Consider the following 22,991-nt stretch of genomic DNA (forward strand, 5'->3'; position numbering starts at 1 on the left):
GAGCAGTTGCCATACCAGGCAGTGATGCAACCGGTCAGGATGCTCTCGATGGTGAAGCTGTAGAACTTTTTGAGGATCTGGGGACCCATGCCAAATCTTTTCAGTCTCCTGAGGGGGAAAAGGCGTTGTCGTGCCCTCGTCATGACTGTCTTGGTGTGTTTGGACCATGATAGTTTGTTGGTGATGTGGACACCAAGGAACTTGAAACTCTCGACCCGCTCCTCTACAGCCCTGTTGATGTGAATGGGGGCGTGTTCGGCCCTTCTTTTCCTGTAGTCCACGATCAGCTCCTTTGTCTTGCTATGGTAGATGTGGCAGATGTGTTGTTGCCTACCCTGAGCACCTGGGGGCGGCCCGTCAGTAAATCCAGGATCCAGTTGCAGAGGGAGGTGTTTAGTCCCAGGGTCCTTAGCTTAGTGATGAGCTTTGTGGGCACTATGGTGTTGAATGCTGAGCTGTAGTCAATGAACAGCATTCACTGACTACAGCTTTTGTCCAGGTGGGAAAGGGCAGTGTGGAGTGCGATTGAGATTGCGTCATCTGTGGATTTGTTGGGGCGGTATGCGAATTGGACTGGGTCTAGGGCAGGGGTGTCAAACTCATTTTAGCTCAAGGGCCACATGGAGGAAAATCTATTCCCAAGTGGGCCGGACCGGAAAAATCATGGTATATATCACTTAAAAACAACAACTTCAGATTGTTTTCTTTGTTTTAATACGATCAACATACAACATAAAGCTGGAGCCTGAGGACAGTGTGTCCAAAATAGTACAAGCACTTGCCAAACTATAGTTTGTTAACAAGAAAAGTGTGGAGTGGTTGAAAAACAAGTTTTCATGACTCCAACCTAAGTGTATGTAAACTTCCAACTTCAACTGTGTATATATATATATATATATATATATATATATATATATATATATATATATATATATATATACACATACATACACACACACATATCCTTTTTTTAAATTATATTTCCCTTCATTACTTTCCAACCCCACCACCCCTTACCCAATTGGAGTAAACTAGTGAACAACAACACTTAGAACTCTACTTCCAGCCCATACATACTATATAAATGTTATGGACACAGTCAAATTCTACAATAATTATATTTTGTTTGTTTTTACTCCTGAACTTCCTCCGATCATTTTCATGATGTCCATCTGGTTTGCTTCTATATGCCATATTTTTCTAACTGTGCTCTTTCACAAAAGCTCTCAACCTATAACCTATGGGGAGAACAAGTATTTGATACACTGCCGATTTTGCAGGTTTTCCTACTTACAAAGCATGTAGAGGTCTGTAATTTTTATCATAGGTACACTTCAACTGTGAGAGACGGAATCTAAAACAAAAATCCAGAAAATCTAATTGTATGATTTTTAAGTAATTCATTTGCATTTTATTGCATGACACAAGTATTTGATCACCTACCAACCAGTAAGAATTCCGGCTCTCACAGACCTGTTCGTTTTTCTTTAAGAAGCCCTCCTGTTCTCCACTCATTACCTGTATTAACTGCACCTGTTTGAACACGTTACCTGTATAAAAGACACCTGTCCACACACTCAATCAAACAGACTCCAACCTCTCCACAATGGCCAAGACCAGAGAGCTGTGTAAGGACATCAGGGATAAAATTGTAGACCTGCACAAGGCTGGGATGGGCTACAGGACAATAGGCAAGCAACTTGGTGAGAAGGCAACAACTGTTGGCGCAATTATTAGAAAATGGAAGAAGTTCAAGATGACGGTCAATCATCCTCGGTCTGGGGCTCCATGCAAGATCTCCCCTCGTGGGGCATCAATGAACATAAGGAAGGTGAGGGATCAGCCCAGAACTACACGGCAGGACCTGGTCAATGACCTGAAGAGAGCTGGGACCACAGTCTCAAAGAAAACCATTAGTACCACACTACGCCGTCATGGATTAAAATCCTGCAGCGCACGCAAGGTCCCCCTGCTCAAGCCAGCGCATGTCCAGGCCCTTCTGAAGTTTGCCAATGACCATCTGGATGATCCAGAGGAGGAATGGGAGAAGGTAATGTGGTCTGATGAGACAAAAATAGAGCTTTTTGGTCTCGCCGTGTTTGGAGGAAGAAGAAGGATGAGTACAACCCCAAGAACACCATCCCAACCGTGAAGCATGGAGGTGGAAACATCATTCTTTGGGGATGCTTTTATGCAAAGGGAACAGGACGACTGCACCGTATTGAGGGGAGGATGGATGGGGCCATGTATCGCGAGATCTTGGCCAACAACCTCCTTCCCTCAGTAAGAGCATTGAAGATGGGTCGTGGCTGGGTCTTCCAGCATGACAACGACCCGAAACACACAGCCAGGGCAACTAAGGAGTGGCTCCATAAGAAGCATCTCAAGGTCCTGGAGTGGCCTAGCCAGTCTCCAGACCTTAACCCAATAGAACATCTTTGGAGGGAGCTGAAAGTCTGTATTGCCCAGCGACAGCCCCGAAACCTGAAGGATCTGGAGAAGGTCTGTATGGAGGAGTGGGCCAAAATCCCTGCTGCAGTGTGTGCAAACCTGGTCAAGACCTACAGGAAACGTATGATCTCTGTAATTGCAAACAAAGGTTTCTGTACCAAATATTAAGTTCTGCTTTTCTGATGTATCAAATACTTATGTCATGCAATAAAATGCAAATTAATTACTTAAAAATCATACAATGTGATTTTCTGGATTTTTGTTTTAGATTCCGTCTCTCACAGTTGAAGTGTACCTATGATAAAAATTACAGACCTCTACATGCTTTGTAAGTAGGAAAACCTGCAAAATCGGCAGTGTATCAAATACTTGTTCTCCCCACTGTACTTATTATGGACACAGTATGCTTTACATTAGTTATCTTGTTGTCATTAGTTGTTGTTATTAGTCCCATCCTTCAGCTCCATTCAACACCTCCCATCTATCTCCTAACACCATCCATATTGGATGTCTATTTGCCATATATTTTTCAACTGTACTGTGATGTTTTACAAAAGTTCTGAACCTTTCTCTTCTCATTGTTTCTACAGATCGTAAATTGAAAATAAACATTTTTGCTAAAAGTATTATTATATTATTGATAGATTGACCATGACTTTTCAGATCACCCAGTAGTGCTATCTGCAGGGTTAGCTCCAGGTAAATATTGCAATCCTTTAGCCATTCCTGGACCTATGTCCAAAAACAAGCTACAAATGGACAGTACCAAAACAAATGATCTAATGATTCTGTCTCTTCGCAGCAAAATCTGCAGAGCTGGGAAGATTGTATCCCCCATATAAATAACATTCTGTTGGTAGCAATAATTGTATATAATAATTTATATTGAAAAATTATACGTTTTGAATCCGGCGTCATTTTGCGTATCAATTCATAAACACTATGCCATGTAATCGGTACGTCAAAAATCTCTTCCCAACTATTTTGCATTCTATATGGGACGGCTGTCAATCCTTTGGTCCTTAAATGAAACTGGTATACTTTTTTATTTATCACAATTTTCTTTAACCAATTATATTCTTTAATGCAAGGCCGACAGACAAGTTCCTTACTTTTTCCCCCTTCCACTTTCCTTTTCCATTTTTGCGGTAATGCTGCAATTATTTGGTTATAATTTTGGGTAGAGCAGACGTTTCCATATGTTTTTGTTAGCTGCATGTGCGACATAACTCCACCAGTCCTACCAATAATATCATTTACGAAGATTATACCTTTTTTAAATTTTTTTATCAATTAGTATATTTGAGTTTAACCACAATATTTGTTGCATTATTTGTTCTGTCATTTCTGGAGGATTAAATTGAAATTGCAACCAACTTTCTATGGCTTGTTTTAGAAATAGTGATATTTGGGAGATTATTTCCTTTTCAAATAACTAAAAGTGAGAGGTTGTAATCTGAATAAAGGGAAAAAGGCCATTCTTGAACATTGGGTGAGACAATCTTACTAATTTGCTACAGAACCAGTTCGGATTTAAGTATAACTTTTGTATGACTGAAGCTTTTAGTGATAGGTCTAATGCTTTAATATTTAATAATTTCTGTCCTCCGAATTCATATTCATTATATAAATAGGCCCGTTTAATTTTGCCTGGCTTGCCGTTCCAAATAAAATGGAATATTTTTTTCTCATATAATTTAAAAAACTGTTCGCTAGTCGTAGGCAAGACCATAAGCAAATAGGTAAACTGGGATAATATTAAAGAGTTAATCAGGGTGATTTTTCCACAAATTGACAGGTTTCCATGGTAGCAAGATTTATTTTTGCTAACTTTCTATTAAAATGTATTGGAGTGAGATCATTTATTTCATTTGGGATATGTATTCCGAGTGTATCCACATCACCATCAGACCATTTTATTGGTAAACTACATGGTAATGTAAAAATTGTATTTTTTTGTGATCCAATATGTAATATAGTACATTTATCATAATTTGGTTCTAATCCAGAGTGGTTAGAAAATGTATCTACAGTGGGGAAAAAAAGTCTTTAGTCAGCCACCAATTGTGCAAGTTCTCCCACTTAAAAAGATGAGAGAGGCCTGTAATTTTCATCATAGGTACACGTCAACTATGACATACAAAATTAGAAAAAGAAATCCAGAAAATCACATTGTAGGATTTTTTATGAATTTATTTGCAAATGATGGTGGAAAATAAGTATTTGGTCAATAACAAAAGTTTCTCAATACTTTGTTATATACCCTTTGTTGGCAATGACACAGGTCAAACGTTTTCTGTAAGCCTTCACAAGGTTTTCACACACTGTTGCTGGTTTTTTGGCCCATTCCTCCATGCAGATCTCCTCTAGAGCAGTGATGTTTTGGGGCTGTCGCTGGGCAACACGGACTTTCAACTCCCTCCAAAGATTTTCTATGGGGTTGAGATCTGGAGACTGGCTAGGCCACTCCAGGACCTTGAAATGCTTCTTACGAAGCCACTCCTTCGTTGCCCGCGCGGTGTGTTTGGGATCATTGTCATGCTGAAAGACCCAGCCACCTTTCATCTTCAATGCCCTTACTGATGGAAGGAGGTTTTCACTCAAAATCTCACGATACATGGCCCCATTCATTCTTTCCTTTACATGGATCAGTCGTCCTGGTCCCTTTGCAGAAAAACAGCCCCAAAGCATGATGTTTCCACCCCCATGCTTCACAGTAGGTATGGTGTTCTTTGGATGCAACTCAGCATTCTTTGAGTTTTGACCAAAAAGTTCTATTTTGGTTTCATCTGACCATATGACATTCTCCCAATCCTCTTCTGGATCATCCAAATGCACTCTAGCAAATTTCAGACGGGCCTGGACATGTTCTGGCTTAAGCAGGGGGACACGTCTGGCACTGCAGGATTTGAGTCCCTGGCGGCGTAGTGTGTTACTGATGGTAGGCTTTGTTACTTTGGTCCCAGCTCTCTGCAGGTCATTCACTAGGTCCCCCCGTGTGGTTCTGGGATTTTTGCTCACCGTTCTTGTGATCATTTTGACCCCACGGGGTGAGATCTTGCGTGGAGCCCCCAGATCGAGGGAGATTATCAGTGGTCTTGTATGTCTTCCATTTCCTAATAATTGCTCCCACAGTTGATTTCTTCAAACCAAGCTGCTTACCTATTTCAGATTCAGTCTTCCCAGCCTGGTGCAGGTCTACAATTTTGTTTCTGGTGTCCTTTGACAGCTCTTTGGTCTTGGCCATAGTGGAGTTTGGAGTGTGACTGTTTGAGGTTGTGGACAGGTGTCTTTTATACTGATAACAAGTTCAAACAGGTGCCATTAATACAGGTAACGAGTGGAGGACAGAGGAGCCTCTTAAAGAAGAAGTTACAGGTCTGTGAGAACCAGAAGTCTTGCTTGTTTGTAGGTGACCAAATACTTATTTTCCACCATAATTAGCTAATAAATTCATAAAAAATCCTACAATGTGATTTTCTGGATTTTTTTTCCTCAATTTGTCTGTCATAGTTGACGTGTACCTATGATGAAAATTACAGGCCTCTCTCATCTTTTTAAGTGGGAGAACTTGCACAATTGGTGGCTGACTAAATACTTTTTTTCCCCACTGTAACATCTCGATGGCAATAATAAATAGATATGCCAATAGTGGACAACCTTGTTTCACTCCTCTTGACAGTTTAAAACTTTCTGAGAAATAGCCATTATTTACTATTTTACACCTATGGTTACTATACATGATTTTAACCCAATTTATAAGAGATTGTCCAAAATTGAAATGCTCCAGGCATTTATATATAAACCCCAGTCGTACTTTATCAAATGCCTTTTCGAAGTCTGCTACGAATAGTAGGCCTGGTTTCCCAGATTTTTCATAGTGTTCTATTGTTTCCAGTACTTGCCTTATATTATCTCCAATGTATCGCCCATGTTAAAAAACCTGTCTGATTAGAATAAATAATGTCCGACAATACCTTTTTTATTCTATGTGTTATACATTTTGCTAGAATTTTTGCATCACAACACTGATGTGTAAGGGGCCTCCAATTATTTTAATGGACTGGATCTTCATATTTTCCACTTGTATCCTCTTTCAGTAATAATTAAATCAGACCTTCTTCTTGAGTGTCTGATAATCTACCATTTACATAGGAGTGGTTAAAACATGCTAATAACGGTCCTCTGAGTATATCAAAAAAGGTTTGGTATACCTCGACTGGTATGCCATCCAACCCTGGAGTTTTCCCGGACTTAAAGTCTTTAATTGCATCCAGAAGTTCCTCCTCTGTAATTTCACCTTCACATGAGTCTTTCTGTATGGCTGTTAATTTTACATTATCAATAGAAAAAAAATCTCTACAATTTGCTTCAGTTAGAGGAGATGGAGGCAACTGAAATGAAAACATATGCTTAAAGTACTTTGTTTCTTCCTTCAAAATATAATTAGGTGAATCATGGGTGACTCCGTCATTTGTAACCAGTTTCAATAAATTATTTTTGGTAGCATTCCTATGTTGAAGATTAAAAAATAATTTGGTGCATTTTTCCCCATATTCCATCCAGTTTGCTTTATTTATATAATATATTACACTTGATCTTTCTTGAATAAGTTTCTCCATTTCTTTTTGTTTTTCCTCTAATTTATTCTGAGCCTCTATGTTACAGTTTTTATTGCTATCTATCTGTTCTGTTAGACCTTCTATTTCCTTTGTTAGTGTGGACTATTTTGACCTAAATTGCTTTTATTTTTGAGATGAGTACTGAATTGCATGGCCTCTAAAGGCACATTTAAAGGTGTCCCATACAATAAGGGGATTTGCTGTACCTATGTTATGTCGGAAAAAATCAATTATAAATTCCTCTGTCCTAGTTAAAAACAAGTTATCATCCAATAGGCTTTGATTCAATTTCCAATATCCTCGCCCACATGGAAATTCAGTAAGAGTAATGTATATGCCAATTATATGATGGTCCGACCGCATTCTGTCCCATCAGCGCCACAGGTAACTTCCACAAAGCTGTGAATGATCTGAGAGACAAGGCAAGAAGGGCCTTCTATGCCATCAAAAGGAACATAAAATTCGACATACCAATTAGGCTCTGGCAAAAACATACTTGAATCAGTCATAGAACCCATTTCATTTTAGTCATTTAGCAGATGCTCTTATCCAGAGCGACTTACAGTTAGTGAGTGCATACATTATTCTTTTATTTTTCATACTGGCCCCCTGTGGGAATCGAACCCACAACCCTGGCGTTGCAAACGCCATGCTCTACCATCTGAGCTACATCCCTGCCGGCCATTCCCTCCATCTATCCTGGACGACGCTGGGCCAATTGTGCGCCGCCCCATGGGTCTCCTGGTCGCGGCCGGCTACGACAGAGCCTGGATTCGAACCAGGATCTCTAGTGGCACAGCTAGCACTGCGATGCAGTGCCTTAGACCACTGCGCCACTCAGGAGGTAGTGGCGGGATTTCCCTTAACGGTTGTGAGGTCCGGGGTCCGCTCACCAACCAAGACTTCACAAAATGAGACAAACACCAAATTGAGACTCTGCATGCAGAATTCTGCAAAAATATCCTCCCTGTACAATGTAAAACCAAATAATGCATGCAGAGCAGAATTAGGCCGATACCCGCTAATAATCAAAATCCAGAAAAGAGCCGTTAAATTCTACAACCACCTAAAAGGAAGCGATTCCCAAACTTTCCATAACAAAGCCATCACCTACAGAGAGATTAACCTGGAGGACAATCCCCTAAGCAAGCTGGTCCTGGGGCTCTGTTCACAAACACAAACTGACACCACAGAGCCCCAGGACAGCAACACAATTAGACCCAACCAAATCATGAGAAAACAAAAAGATAATTACTTGACACATTGGAAAGAATTAACAAAAAAACAGAGCAAACTAGAATGCTATATGGCCCTAAATAGAGAGTACCTGACCACTATGACTGTCCCAAAATTAAGGTACAGACCATGTGAGCATAGCCTTGCTATTGAGAAAGGCCGCCGTAGGCAGACCTGGCTCTCAAGAGAACACAGGCTAAGTGCACACTACCCACAAACTGAGTTGGAAACCGAGCTTCACTTCCTAACTTCCTGCCAAATATATGACCATATTAGAGACATACTTCCCTCAGATTACACAGACCCACAAAGAATTTGAAAAAACTAATTCAATTTTGATAAACTCCCATATCTATTGGGTGAAATACCACAGTGTGTAATCATAGCAGGAAGATTTGTGACCTGTTGCCACAAGAAAAGGGCAACCAGTGAAGCACACACATCATTGTAAATACAACCCATATGTGTTTATTTATTTTCCCTTTTGTACTTTAACTATTTGCACATAATATTATTTTGGAACGTTTGTGAGTGTAATGTTTACTGTTCCTTTTTGTTTGTTTCACTTTTGTTTATTATCTACTTCACCTGCTTTGGCAATGTTAACAAATGTTTCCCATGCCAATAAAGCCCTTAAATTGAATTGAAATTGAATTGAGAGAGAGAGAGAGACAGAGAGAGAGAAATAGAGTGAAGATCTGTGAAGATTTCTCAGAGATTTCTTATTAGCCTTTACCCGTGCAATATCATGTGTGCAATATCCCGTGCAATATCCGTGCAATATCCGTGCAATATCATGTGTGCAATATCAAGATGTGCTCCACCATCTTGTCCCTATATTGTTATTTAATTTGCTCTTTTGCACCCCAGTATCTCTATTTGCACATAATCTCTTGCACATCTAGCATTCCAGTGTTAATACTATTGTAATTATTCTGCACTATAGCCTATTTATTGCCTTACCTCCATAACTTGCTACATTTGCACACACTGTATATATATTTTCTGTTGTATTTCTGACTTTATGTTTTTTTTTTTACCCCATATGTAACTCTGTGTTGTTTTTGTTGCACTACTTTGCTTTGTCTTGGCCAGGTCGCAGTTGTAAATGAGAACCTGTTCTCAACTGGCTTACCTGGTTAAATAAAGGTGAAATAAAAAAAATAAAAAAATAAAAAAATCATGACTGCTCTATATGAAACACATTTAGATTAGGTATAACATCAGATAGATTAGTGTAGTCGTTGGCACACTGCAGGGCTAGTCCCGCCTCCAACAGTAGCTCTTGATTGGTTGGAGAGATGTTGGTGTCACACGTGATTCGCTGCTGCAGATCAGCCACGTTCTCATTGGCCGAGACAGAGTAGGTGAAGATCTTAGCAGACACCATGTTCACAGAATGGGACTGCTGAAGCACGTAAAAAATTGTCTGTCCTCGGTTACAACACTCACTACCGAGTTCGAAACTGCCTCTGGAAGCAACGTCTGCACAATAACTGTTTGTCGAGAGCTTCATGAAATGAGTTTCCATGGCCAAGCAGCCGCACACAAGCCCAAGATCACCATGCGCAATGCCAGGCGTCAGCTAGAGTGGTGTAAAGCTCGCCACCATTGGACTCTGGAGCAGTGGAAACGCGTTCTCTGGAGTGATGAATCACGCTCCACCATCTTGTCAGTCTGACGGACAAATCTGAATTTGTATTTTTTGCATTAACATGTGTTAACGTGCATCTATAGGTACAGTGTGGCCATATTTCAATGCAAAAACAACAACAAAATCTCAAAACCATTAAAGACTGATGTAATGAGTCTAAATACAACATCTTTGAGAATTAGCGTTACATATGCAAAGAATGAGTTATTAATAGTTTCCTTGTTTTAAAAAAAATATCAATTCCAAATTCAGTGTGGTTCATCTTAGGGTTGTCCATGATAGCGGTGACAAGTTTCAAGTTGATAGGCCACTGTGGAGTGGATTGACAGAGGTTTGACAAGTAAAATCAGATTTTTTACTACATTAAGACATGTACCATGGGCCTACATTTCACATTTGGTGTCACTTGGTCTTATGGTTCATGAGAAGAAGATTGTTGAAGATTTTTTTGGGCATATTTTTGCATATTATCGTATGTGCTAATATGCATCTACAGGTATAGTGTGGCCATCTTTGAATACATCAACGTTATTTTCTCAAACTCTTTAGGGACTATTGTGATGAGTCAAAAGACCACATTTGGAGTGAATCTGATTTTTTATCCATTAGTAGATTTTTAAAGATGATTTTAAGCATGAAATAGTCAAAAAAGTAAATTGTTAATATTTTCCTTATTTTAAGATATGCCTAACTTAACATGGTTCATCATGATCATGTCTTTGATGACCCTAAACAGTTTAAAGTTGATAGGCCATTGTGGAGTGCATTCACAAAGGATTTTAAAATGGACACGTAAAATCTGATTAACCAATCCCATATATTTTCTCAAACTAAATGAAGAGATGTACCATGACCTACACACCAAATGTTGTATTATTTCGATGTATGGTTAATGAGAATAAGTTATTCAAAGCTTTGCAAAAATGTCCAAGATGGAGGAAAATCTTTCCTGACGGACCTTATGGGTCTTGAAGGCAAATTTGTTCAGCATGAGGAAAGACACCTACATACAAAGTTTAAAGTCTCTAGGTCAAACGGGACGACTGATATGAAGGTTTAAGTGAGACTTTTTTTTTCTCTGTTTTCCATTAAAACAATAAGAAAACATCTAAAAATTCCACTTTAATTCACTATGCAGCTGCGCTGCTACCAGCAACAGTTTGTGTCTCACGGTGGGTCCCTTTCAGATGGTTAAGCATTGCACTTGTATTACCACTACGGATTACTGTACCTCAATTCCACCTCGCAAAATTTACATTTCCTTCTCATTTAACTTCTCAAAGTATTGCCATACAGGACTTCCCTGCTGTCACTTGCCTTTCTCTAACATTTTTACAACTGTTAACGACGATGATGTAGGTGGTAGAGAGTTTTCACTCCCATTTCTGAGAATCAAGATTCGATTCCGCTAGGAATCGACTCTTAAAATTAAGTATTTTGGAACGGAGGAGACCGATAAATTGCCGTTTGTAACGGAGGAGACTGATAAATTGCCGTTCTTCCGAGAACACTCGCATCTTTTCATAACGAGCTAGCGAGGGACAGAGAGAGAGGGGAGGGGCACAGTATACATTTACATTTACGTTTAAGTCATTTAGCAGACGCTCTTATCCAGAGCGATTTACAAATTGGATAGACAGGTAGGCACCAGGCAGACAGTCTGAACCAGGGCAGGTCCTTGCCTAGACCAAAACTAGAATTGTCCCAGTAAGCAAAATGACGTTGAAAAGACGTCTAAAAGACGGCTTTCCAGACGTTGAAGTTAGGTTCAATTTAGGTTCTGAATTAAATGTGAAAAGGTATTTTCCTTATGTTTAAAATATATTTTTTCAGGATGTTGAAAAGGTATATTTTCCGGACGTTGAAAAATACGTATTTTCCAGATGTTGAAATCAGGCTTATTTTTGGTTCTGAATGAAAGTAGAAAATAAGTCATTTCTAAACGTCTATGTTTGGGCTAAATCAAGGCTGGTCCAGACCGGACGCAATCTGAACCAAACATAGATGTCTATGATTGGTTCAGATTTGGTCCGGACTGGACCAAAATTCTATGTCTGTGGATGTTGAAATCAAGGCCGGTCTGGATGGCACCAAATCCGAACCAAACATGATTGGTTCAGACTTCCAAAAGGTGTCGGCGTTGGTCCGTGCTTACTGAGGTGTAGCCTACAGTGTTGTCTGAAATTGAATTTTATGAATGCCATCTATGTGGTAAGCCTACCGTTTGTAAAACACTAAATAAAGACGTCTGGACAGGACCAAAAAAATATAAATAACAATAACGAGGCTATATACAGGGGGTACTGAATCCAGGTGAAAGCTATGATCCCTTACTGATTTCACCTGTTAAATCCACTTCAATCAGTGTAAATGAAGGGGAGAAGACAGGTTAAATAAGGATTTTTAAGCCTTGAGACAATTGAGACATGGATTGTGTATATGTGCCATTCAGGGGTGAATGGGCAAGACAAAATATTTAAGTGCCTTTGAACGGGGTATGGTAGTAGGTTCCAGGTGCACCGGTTTGAGTGTGTCAAGAACTGCAACACCGCTAGGTTTTTTACGCTCAATAGATTCCCGTGTGCATCAAGAATGGACCACCACCCAAAAGACATCCAGCCAACTTGACACAACTCTGGGAAGCATAGGAGTCAACATGGGCCAGCATCCCTGTGGAATGCTTTCGGCACCTTGTAGAGTCCATGCCCCAATGAATTGAGGCTGTTCTGATGGCAAAAGGGGGTGCAACTCAATATTAGGAAGGTGTTCCTAATGTTTTGTACACTCAGTGTACATTTAAACAGGGCTGAAAGTGACTGGTAGCAGGAATATATAAATCCTTATGCTGATATACTAATGGTAATAGAGTATAAGCATGTAAACAGGAGTAATAGTGACCAGTAGCAGGATTAATAGATACTGTAGATACTAATGGTAATGGCAATAAATAATGAACAGCAGCTTAATGGTAGGAATACATCTAACCAATAATCATTTTACCAGCAGCATAGGTGTGAGGGGGTGTGTGCATGTGGGTGTTAGTATGTGACGTCAGTAATGAGTGTGTGTGTGTGTGTGTGTGTGCGTGTGAGTAAGAGTGACAGTGAAGGATTGTGTGTCTGAGTGGGTAGAGACCTGTGGATAGTCTGTGGAAGAGGGAGAGCAGTAGTTGTTAGCCATTTAACAGTATTATGGCCAGGGGATAGAAGCTGTTAAGGAGTCTGTTGGTCTGAGCCTCTGGCAATTTTTCGGGCCTTTCTCAGACACCGCTTGGCATGTACGTCCTGGATGGCTGGGAGCTCACCTCCAGTGATGCGCTGGGCCGTCCGCACCACCCTCTGTAGAGACTTCCGGTCAAGGGCGGTGCAGTTGCCATACCCCCGTTTCCTGTAGTCCACAATCAGCTCCTTGGTCTTGCTGACGTTGAGGGAGAGGTTGTTGTCCTGGCACCCCACTGCCAAGTCTCTGACCTCCTCCCTGTAGGCTGACTCATCGCTGTCGGTGATCAGGCCTACCACCGTCGTGACATCAGCAAACTTGATGATGGAGTTGGAGTCGTGCGTGGCCACGCAGTCATGGGTCGTGGGTAAACAGGGAGTACAGGAGGGGGCTAAGCACGGGAGGCCCCAGTGTTGAGGGTCAGCATGGCGGAGGAGTTGTTGCCTACTCTCACCATCTGGGGTCAGCCTGTCAGGAAGTCCAGGATCCAGTTGCAGAGGGAGGTGTTCATTCCCTGTGACCCAAGCTTGATGACGAACTTGGAGGGCACTATGGTGTTGAACACTGAGCTGTAGTCAATGAACAGCATTCTCACATAGGTATTCCTGTTGTCCAGGTGGGAGAGGGCAGTGTGGAGTGCAATTGAGAGTGCATCGTCTGTAGATCTGTTGGGGTGGTATGCAAATTTGGACTGGGTCTAGGGCCCTCATGTACGGCTTAGTGTTCTTTTTGTGGAAGCGTGCATAAAATGCATTGTGTTAAACTGGTAGATAGTTATCGTTTGGTAGATCACAGCTAGGTCTTCTTTTGTAATCTGTATTGGACTGTAGCTCCTGCCACATGTGTCAAGTGTCGGAGCCGGTGTAATAGGATTCCACTTTATTCCTATATTGTCCTTTTGCCTGTTCGATCGCTTTGTGGAGGTCGTAGCGGGACTTCTTGTACACATTTGTGTCCTCAGCCGTAGACACGGGGTTGGCTGCGATCGCTCTGTGTGTGATAGTTCTGTCGTTTGTGCTTAGTGCGTACCTTATGTTAATCCAGGGCTTTTGATTGGGGAAGCATCAAACCTTCACTGTGGGGATGGATGTGGTTAGCTCGTCGATGCTATCGGCGGAGTCCCAGAACATATTCCAGTCAGCGCTACATATTCCAGTGTGTGTGTGTGTGTGTGTGTGTGTAAGAATAACACACCTTCCTCAAGTCTCCTCCTTGGCAGTACTCTATGGCCAGTAGAGGCAGATCGTTGATGCCTAAAGAGGACTGCAGTCCTTCGGGACCATCCCTCGCTGCTACCACAGTCACATGGTCCAGTCTGAGAGAAAGAAAAAGCGAGAGAGAGAGAGAGAGAGAGAGAGAAAGAGAGAGAGAAAGAGAGAAAGAGAGAGAGAGAGAGAGAGAGAGAGAGAGAGAGAGAGAGAGAGAGAGAGAGAGAGAGAGAGAGAGAGAGAGAAGTAGAAAAGGGACGAGAGAGACAGTTATGTACTGTTGCATAACTCTACAATGTATAAATGTGTTTTGGATTGTCGCAGGCTGAACTGTCCTAAAACTGTCCAAGCCTGTAAAAACCCATTAAACTAAGAACTTAATTGGTTCCAGATTCTACAGGCAAAACAATAACATTGGAACATTATGAACAATACCACTGTATAATGTTTAACTATCAAACTGTACTTAATATGGAACAATAACACTGTATAATGTTTAACTATAGTACTATACTGTACCTAATATGCAAGTGGTTAGGCAGTACAGATGATAGTAATCATTAGAATAACAAATAGTCATGAGGTCATCATCGGTCAGCAGAGAATATACAGTCAGTCTGTGTTTTTGTCACATAATCGTAGTCTGAGAAGTAACTGATTGCTAACCTAAACACGATCAGAATATAATAACAACCCATTCACCATTGGAAACTGTGTGACACAGTAAAGTGAAAAATGTATAACTGGATATGGAAAGCATCTCCCTCTTCTCCGTAGTGACTTTAAGGTTAGCCAGGGGCGAAAGTAGATTTAATTTCTTCCTATGGTATATTTTTATTTCTTAATTTCTTCTTCTACGGTATATGTGCAGTACCTCCTATGTGTGCATACGCTTGCCCGTGCAAGAACATTTTTGGGGGGGCTAAACATAGAATTATATATAGAATTCCTATTAATTTAATACAATCTCTGTGGGCCTAATAGTAAAGATTTATCGTTTAACTTTTAAAATGTATTACCTTTCAGTGTGACAAAAACATAACCACCCAGCTAGCACATAACGTTCTGAGAACCATATGTTTCTTAGAGCTTGTTGACAGCGTGGTTGTCCTATGGTTATTTTGCATACAACCTTCCCACAACTTTGGAATGGTGCAGGATAGTTGCTTGGCTTTGAATAATTATGAGCATATTTAAGGAACTTGACAAGAAAACAAACATTATTTTATTACTTTAACAGAACGTTTCCTAAAAGTTAAAACATGGTTACACTTCAATTTTTGTAATGTTTTAGGAACGATTTCCAACTGGTTTGACATTGGAAATGTTCTCAAAATGTTCAGAGAACATTAAGAAACAATTTTCTTCTGTGGGAATTTCAGTACTACAGCAAAACATTTTCTACAGGTTTCCTCATGGTTCTATTTAAAGTAAGGTTCTCAGAACGTTCAGAGAACGTTAAGAAACAACGCTCTTCTGTGCGAATTTTGGTACTTCAGCATAATGTTTTCTGCAGGTTTCCTCATGTTTCTATTTAAAGTCATGATCTCAGAACATTACGAAAACTTTCCATAAAAAACATAAGAAAACATTAGTAACGTTTTAATAATGTTATTTAAAAACATATACATTCCGTTCTCAGCGTCAACAAAACTCTCTCTATCCTCTATTAGTGTGTTCAGGTGTGTTGGCCGCACCCACTAATTAGCCACACCTGATCTTAATGAGTGTTTGTTTCCTTTGAAATGGGGTCTGTTTGAATAGACAAAAATGAAAAACTTTGTATGAGTTAAAAGAACATGACATGCTAGCTCCATCCTAGTGCCGTTGTGGGCTAATTCCATTGATAGAGAACAGAAGATTGTAGGTTTGAATCTCACTGATGCCGTGCCACAATAAATACAAAAAATGTGTTTGCGTGATTAATGCCTAAGCAAATTAATTTACATGTGTTCTATCTGTGCTTGGAGTTCAAAACAGTTAACCTAAGCTAGCAGTGTTATTAAAGTGTTAATGAAACGTTAAGGAAGTTATTCAAAACCTCCAAAAAACCTGTACATTTCGTTCAAAACATTCACAACATTTAGAGAATATTCTCAGAATGTTATTTAATTACCTTCAAATAACCTAGAATTTCCGTTTGTCACGCCCTAACCTTAGAGATCACCTGTATTCTCTGTTTGGTTAGGTCAGGGTGTGATTTGGATAGAATCTAGTTTATTCTATTTCTATGTTGGCCGGGTGTGGTTCCCAATCAAAGGCAGCTGTCGATCGTTGTCTCTGATTGGGGATCATACTTAGGCAGCCATTTTGCCTACCTTTAGTTGTGGGATCTTGTTTTGGTTTGTTGCTGTTAGCGTTTAGACCTTCACGTTCAGTTGCTTTTGTTATTTTGTCAAGTGTTTATTTAAATATTAAACATGTACCCATACCACGCTGCACCTTGGTCCAATCCTTTATACAACGAACGTGACACCGTTCTCAGAACGTTAAATAAAACCTCCCAGGAAAACCTTCAGGGAGCCATAGTAAAACATTCTCAGAACCTCCCTGCAACCTAAAAATGTACATTCCCAGAACAGGCAGTGTTATTAAAAGTAACACTGCATGTGTTATTAAAAGTCTTATTGAAACATTCAGTGAAAGTTTTAAGGAAGTTATTCAAAAACCTCAAAATAACCTTTAAAACCTTCAAAACATTCCCAGCATTTAGAGAATGCTCTCAGAACCTTATTTAATTACCTTAAAATAACCTAGAATTTCCATTCTTAGAACATTAATAAAACCTCCCAGGAAAACGTTCAGGGAACCATAGTAAAATGTTCTCAGCACTTCCCTGCAACCTACACATTTGGAGTGTTTTCAAGTCCATTCGCTAATTACTCACGCGGGTGACATGATTTAATGATAAATAATAGTGTAATAGCCTACAGTTTTCTTGGCATCTTTTTTTCAATCACTGTGATAGGCTCATGTTCAACCAGTACAGTGTATTCTACCCCACTATTTATTTTACCCCTGAGGTTAGCTGACGTCCGCTGGGCAGTGTGTGTGAAGTTATGGGGGTGTCTGTAAGTGTATGATATCGTGGGGTGTGTATCAGGTATTATAATGTGTCTGTGAAAGTGTGACTCAATCAAAGGCTTTCATGCCACACACACAAAACCTGAATCTGAAGCTGACTTTGGCTCAACATTGAAGGGCTGATTAAGAAAAATAAATCCTATTCTAATAAGGCAAATATTTATGTTGTACAGTTGACTTTGGCTGCAAATCTGATATTATTACATTTATACGATAACAACCTGGGTTTATACTCTGCATGGACACGACGATGTGTGTGTGTGTGTGTGTTTGTGTAAGTGTGTGTAAGTGTGTCCTGAGGTTTAGCAGTACGTGGGTGCCGGAGAGGGTTGTGGTTGAACCCAAGTCTGTCTGACAACAACACAGTCGTTAAAGCATGACCTGAAAACAAGAAAGCCTCACACCCATTCTCTCTCTCACAAACACACAAAAGCACACACTGACAAATTACCTCTCCACACCCACACCGAGCTTGACACCAAGAATTAGCCCCACCGCCTACACATTCAATCTGACACCAATCAGAAACAATTGTCACACCCCCACACACTGCCACTTGCCAACAGGCTACCACTGGCACCACAGTGAAGATGAGCTGGTGGAACACTACCTATCCTGTGCCAAATGACCAACACAGAACCCACATACTGAAATAGCCACAGCTTTCAGGTCATTTTTTCTACTACTGCGGAATCTAAAAATGGCTGCGTCTTAGTTTTTTTCCTGCCCCAATGTGGACTGCAAAAAAACTAATTAGGGAACATAACAAGTGAGAATGTCATCAGAGAATCATGGAATGCGCCGTGACATCTTATGTGACCTGAAAGATGAAAGATGTGAGTAATTTAAGCGTCCTAGAATTTGGTAATAAACCTTATCTGTCAGGTTCAAAGTGACACCTTCCTGTCTTACACTACTACCTAGCTACCCCTAGATCTGATGCAAACAGATACTTTTTGTCATGTAGTGTATGTGGACACCTGCTTGCCGAACATCTCATTCCAAAATCATGGGCATTAATATGGAGTTGGTTCCCCCTTTGCTTCTATAACAGCCTCCACTCTTCTGAGAAGGCTTTCCACTAGATGTTGGAACATTGCTGCAGGGACTTGCTTCCATTCAGCCACAAGAGCATTAGTGAGGTCGGGCACTGATGTTGGGCGATTAGGCCTGGCTCGCAGTCGGCGTTCCAATTCATCCCAAAGGTGTTTGATGAGGTTGAGGTCAGGGCTCTGTGCAGGCCAGTCAAGTTCTTCCACACCGATCACGACAAACCATTTCTGCATGGACCTCGCTTCGCGCACGGGGGCATTGTCATGCTGAAAGAGGAAAGGGCCTTCCCCAAACTGTTGCCACAAAGTTGGAAGACCAGAATCGTCTAGAATGTCATTGTATGCTGTAGTTCACTGGAACTAAGGGGACTAGCCCGAACCATGAAAAACAGCCCCAGACCATTATTCCTCCTCCACCAAACTTTACAGTTGGCACTATGCATTCGGGCAGGTAGTGTTCTCCTGGCATCCGCCAAACCCAGATTTGTCCGTCGGGTTGACAAGATGGTGAAGCGTGATTCATCACTCCAGAGAACGCGTTTCCACTGCTCCAGAGTCCAATGGCGAGGAGTTTTACACCACTCCAGCCAACGCTTGGCATTACGCATGGTGATCTTAGACTTGTGTGCGGCTGCTCGGCCATGTAAACCCATTTCATGAAGCTCCCGACAAGTTCCTGTGCTGACGTTGCTTCCAGAGGCTGTTTGGAACTCTGTAGTGAGTGTTGCAACCGAGGACAGACAATTTTCAGCACTCGCCGGAACCCGTTTCTGTGAGCTTGTGTGGCCTGTCACTTCGCAGATGAGCCGTTGTTTCTCCTAGACTTATCCACTTCACAATAACAGCACTTACAGTTCACCAGGGAAGTTCTAGCAGGGCAGAAATCTGACAAACTGACTTGTTGGAAAGGTGGCATCCTATGACCGTTCCACGTTGAAAGTCACTGAGCTCTTCAGTAAGGCCATTCTACTGCCAATGTTTGTCTATGGAGATTGCATGGCGGTGTGCTTGATTTTATACGCCTGTCAGCAACAGGTGTGGCTGAAATAGCCAAATCCACTAATTTGAAGGGGTGTCCCCCTACTTTTGTATATATGGTGTAGGTGTACAGCTCCCCTAAACCCATTGTAAACTAGGTGAAGCCAATACCATATTGCTAACACCTATGCAAGTCCCTTGAGATCGGTAAGAAAAAAAGTTTTTCAAAAGAAACATTTCTCTCACCTCATCAAGATCTGTATCTCCAGACACCAGCGCTCTCTGTTCCTCTCATTCAGCTCCTGACAACACTGCTTGATGGCTATCTGCTCCTCTGTGTCCTACACAACAACACACACACGTAGGATTAGACACAGACACACACACTAACACTATTACAACACATTACAATACATACATTATACACACAGAAAGAGACGTAAAGCCTGTCTGACGTAAAGCCTGTCTGACGTAAAGCCTGTCTGATGTAAAGCCTGTCTAAAGTACAATAGCCACATAAATCAATTAACACTTAAATTATGAGCAACACATAATGAGCTGTACGACCCGTTCTCATCGCTTATTTTGGGTATTACGATGTCATTATCAACAATCCAGGAAGTAACGGATGGCATCATCACCAATGATTCAGGAAGTAGCAGAGGATGTTCCATTAACAATATGCCAGTGGGAGGGGCTGGCAGCGCCCTCACGTCTTTCCCTCCACCTCATTTACACTTCCTATGACCCACCAAAGTTACGTGGAAGTAGCACTGATGGTTACTGTACATGTCGTTTTTACCATCTGTCCTTTCTACAAAGGTGCACTTTCTAACCACAAATGCATTTTTTACATCAATCATCAACCCCGACCTTGTCCTTAACCTTTGATTAAGGACATTGATCATGTAGCCTACTTTGTCATTCAGTTCTGATGCTTGGTATCCTTTCTAGCTATCTGGCGACTACCCTGATTGCTTACAGGATGAGTGAGTGTTCTACAGACAGTGTCATCAGTCCCCAGAGAAAGGGATCACGCCCTACGCTGGGCCAAAATCCAGCCAGCACACAGACATGGCCCTCCAGGAGTGGAGTGAGCAGTTCTGGACAATAAGCAGTGGAGACCATAGACTGAAAGGTGTCTGAAGGGCCAGAGCATGAGATCCTCAGAGATCACAGAGAGAGGAAGGTCATTGGATCTACCTGAATAGTGACGTTATATAAAGGACCATTTAGGATTCAGAGAGAAAGGTCTAATGCTCACATACATTAACTTCCTTTTCATAACTTTGATAATATTATATGACAATGAAGCATGTTAAGTATCAGCCAGCAAAGGGATTTGATACCATACTTACAGGCACTGTCATTACCACTGACCTACATAGTTGGTGGGGGTCCACACAGTACTACCACTGTGCCCTCTAAGCTGAATTCACTTGAGACTACACTAAGCAGCATTTCCAGTAAATGAAGTGGTGCAGACAGACAGACAGACAGACAGTGGAGGGAAGGTCTAACTGAATGGGTGTGGACCAGTTCCCATGGTGTGATCTATAATAATGTACATCTACGTCCCTCTCATCCGGTGACTAGGTGTGTTGTCATAGGCCAGCAAGGATGTAGAGTTCTATGGGCCGGGTGAAAAGATAAAGCTGAGTGCATTTCCTGTAAGTTACATTTAAAGCATTCACCCTATGTAGAGAGGGACTGAGGGAATTGAATGTTACATCCAATATGACTGTGCAGCAGCATAGCTTGTAGGCTATCTGATGACAGTAAGAAGCATAAAGGTTTATGCCATCACTGAGGAAGCTCATACATAATAGCATCTTTGCAAACACACAAAATATGGTTAAAGTTAAAGGTAACAAAATACACACATGAATGGTGTGCTACTGTTAAAGTTCTGTACCTTGTTCGGCCATCTGGTGACGTTCCCGAAGCCCCCAGTCCCCAGGCGTTCCTTCAGCTCCCAAGAGCCACAGCTCTGCTGCTGCTGCAGACGACTCATGGTCCTCAAATAGTCCTTACCTCAGCCACACCAACACAGAATCTGAAAAAAGGTTCATTACAGCATTATTAGCCTATCATGTATATAGGCCTAAGCATGCCTGGACATTTTGGGCACAGGAGGGAGCAGGTTTCTACGGCTACTACTTGCCCTATAATGACAGGGCTACTAGCTCAAGATCCATAGCTGTTCCCTCTTAATACATACACTAACAGTCCAAAGTTTGGACACACCTACTCATTCAAGGGTTTTTCTTTATTTTTACTATTTTTTACATTGTAGAATCATAGTGAAGACATCAAAACTGTGAAATAACACATATGGAATCATGTAGTAACCAAATAAGTGTTAAACAAATCAAAATATATTTGAGATTTGAGATTCTTCAAATAGCCACCCTTTGCCTTGATGACAGCTTTGACCACTCTTGGCATTCTCTCAACCAGCTTCATGAGATAGTCACCTGGAATGCATTTCAATTAACAGGTGTGCCTTCTTAAATTTGTGGAATTTCTTTCCTTCTTAATGTGTTTTATCCAATCAGTTGTATTGTGACAAGGTAGTGGGGGTATACAGACGATAGCCCTATTTGGTAAAAGACCAAGTCCATATTATGGCAAGAACAGCTCAAATAAGCAAAGAGAAACAACAGTCCATCATTACTTTAAGACATGAAGGTCAGTCAATACGGAACATTTGAAGAACTTTGAACGTTTCTTCAAGTGCAGTCACAAAAACCATCAAGCTCTATGGTGAGGACCGCCACAGGAATGGAAGACCCAGAGTTACCACTGCTGCAGAGGATAAGTTCATTAGAGTTACCAGCCTCAGAAATTGCAGCCCAAATAAATGCTTCACAGAGTTCAAGTCACAGACACATCTCAACATCAACTGTTCAGATGGGACTGTGTGAATAAGGCCTTCATGGTCGAATTGCTGCAAAGAAACCACTATTAAAGGACACCAATAAGAAGAAGATACCTACTTGGGCCAAGAAACACAAGCAATGGACATTAGACCGGTGGAAATGTGTCCTTTGGTCCAAATTGGAGATTTTTGGTTCCAACCGCTGTGTCTTTGTGAGACGCGGTGTGGGTGAACGGATGATCTCTGCATGTGTAGTTCCCACCGTAAAGCATGGAGGAGGAGGTGTTATGGTGTGGGGGTGCTTTGCTGGTGACACTGTCTGTGATTTATTTAGAATTCAAGGCACACTTAACAAGCATGGCTACCACAGCATTCTGCAGCGATACGCCATCCCAACTGGTTTGGGCTTAGTGGGACTATCATTTGTTTTGCAACAGGACAATGATCCAACACACCTCCAGACTGTGTAAGGGCTATTTTACCAAGAAGGAGAGTGATGGAATGCTGCATCAGATGACCTGGCCTCCACAATCTCCTGACCTCAACCCAATTGAGATGGTTTGAGATGAGTCGGACGGCAGAGTGAAGGAAAAACAGCCAACAAGT

At 41.2% G+C, this 22,991-nt stretch overlaps 1 pseudogene; it reads right to left on the bottom strand.

The window, feature by feature from the left end:
* Positions 1–21,518, bottom strand: part of LOC121583995 — a 40,980-nt pseudogene extending 19,462 nt beyond the window's left edge.
* Between the last annotated feature and the right edge of the window lie 1,473 nt (positions 21,519–22,991).

The sequence above is a fragment of the Coregonus clupeaformis genome, chromosome 16 (genome assembly GCF_020615455.1).
Source record: "Coregonus clupeaformis isolate EN_2021a chromosome 16, ASM2061545v1, whole genome shotgun sequence".
Lineage (NCBI taxonomy): Eukaryota > Metazoa > Chordata > Actinopteri > Salmoniformes > Salmonidae > Coregonus > Coregonus clupeaformis.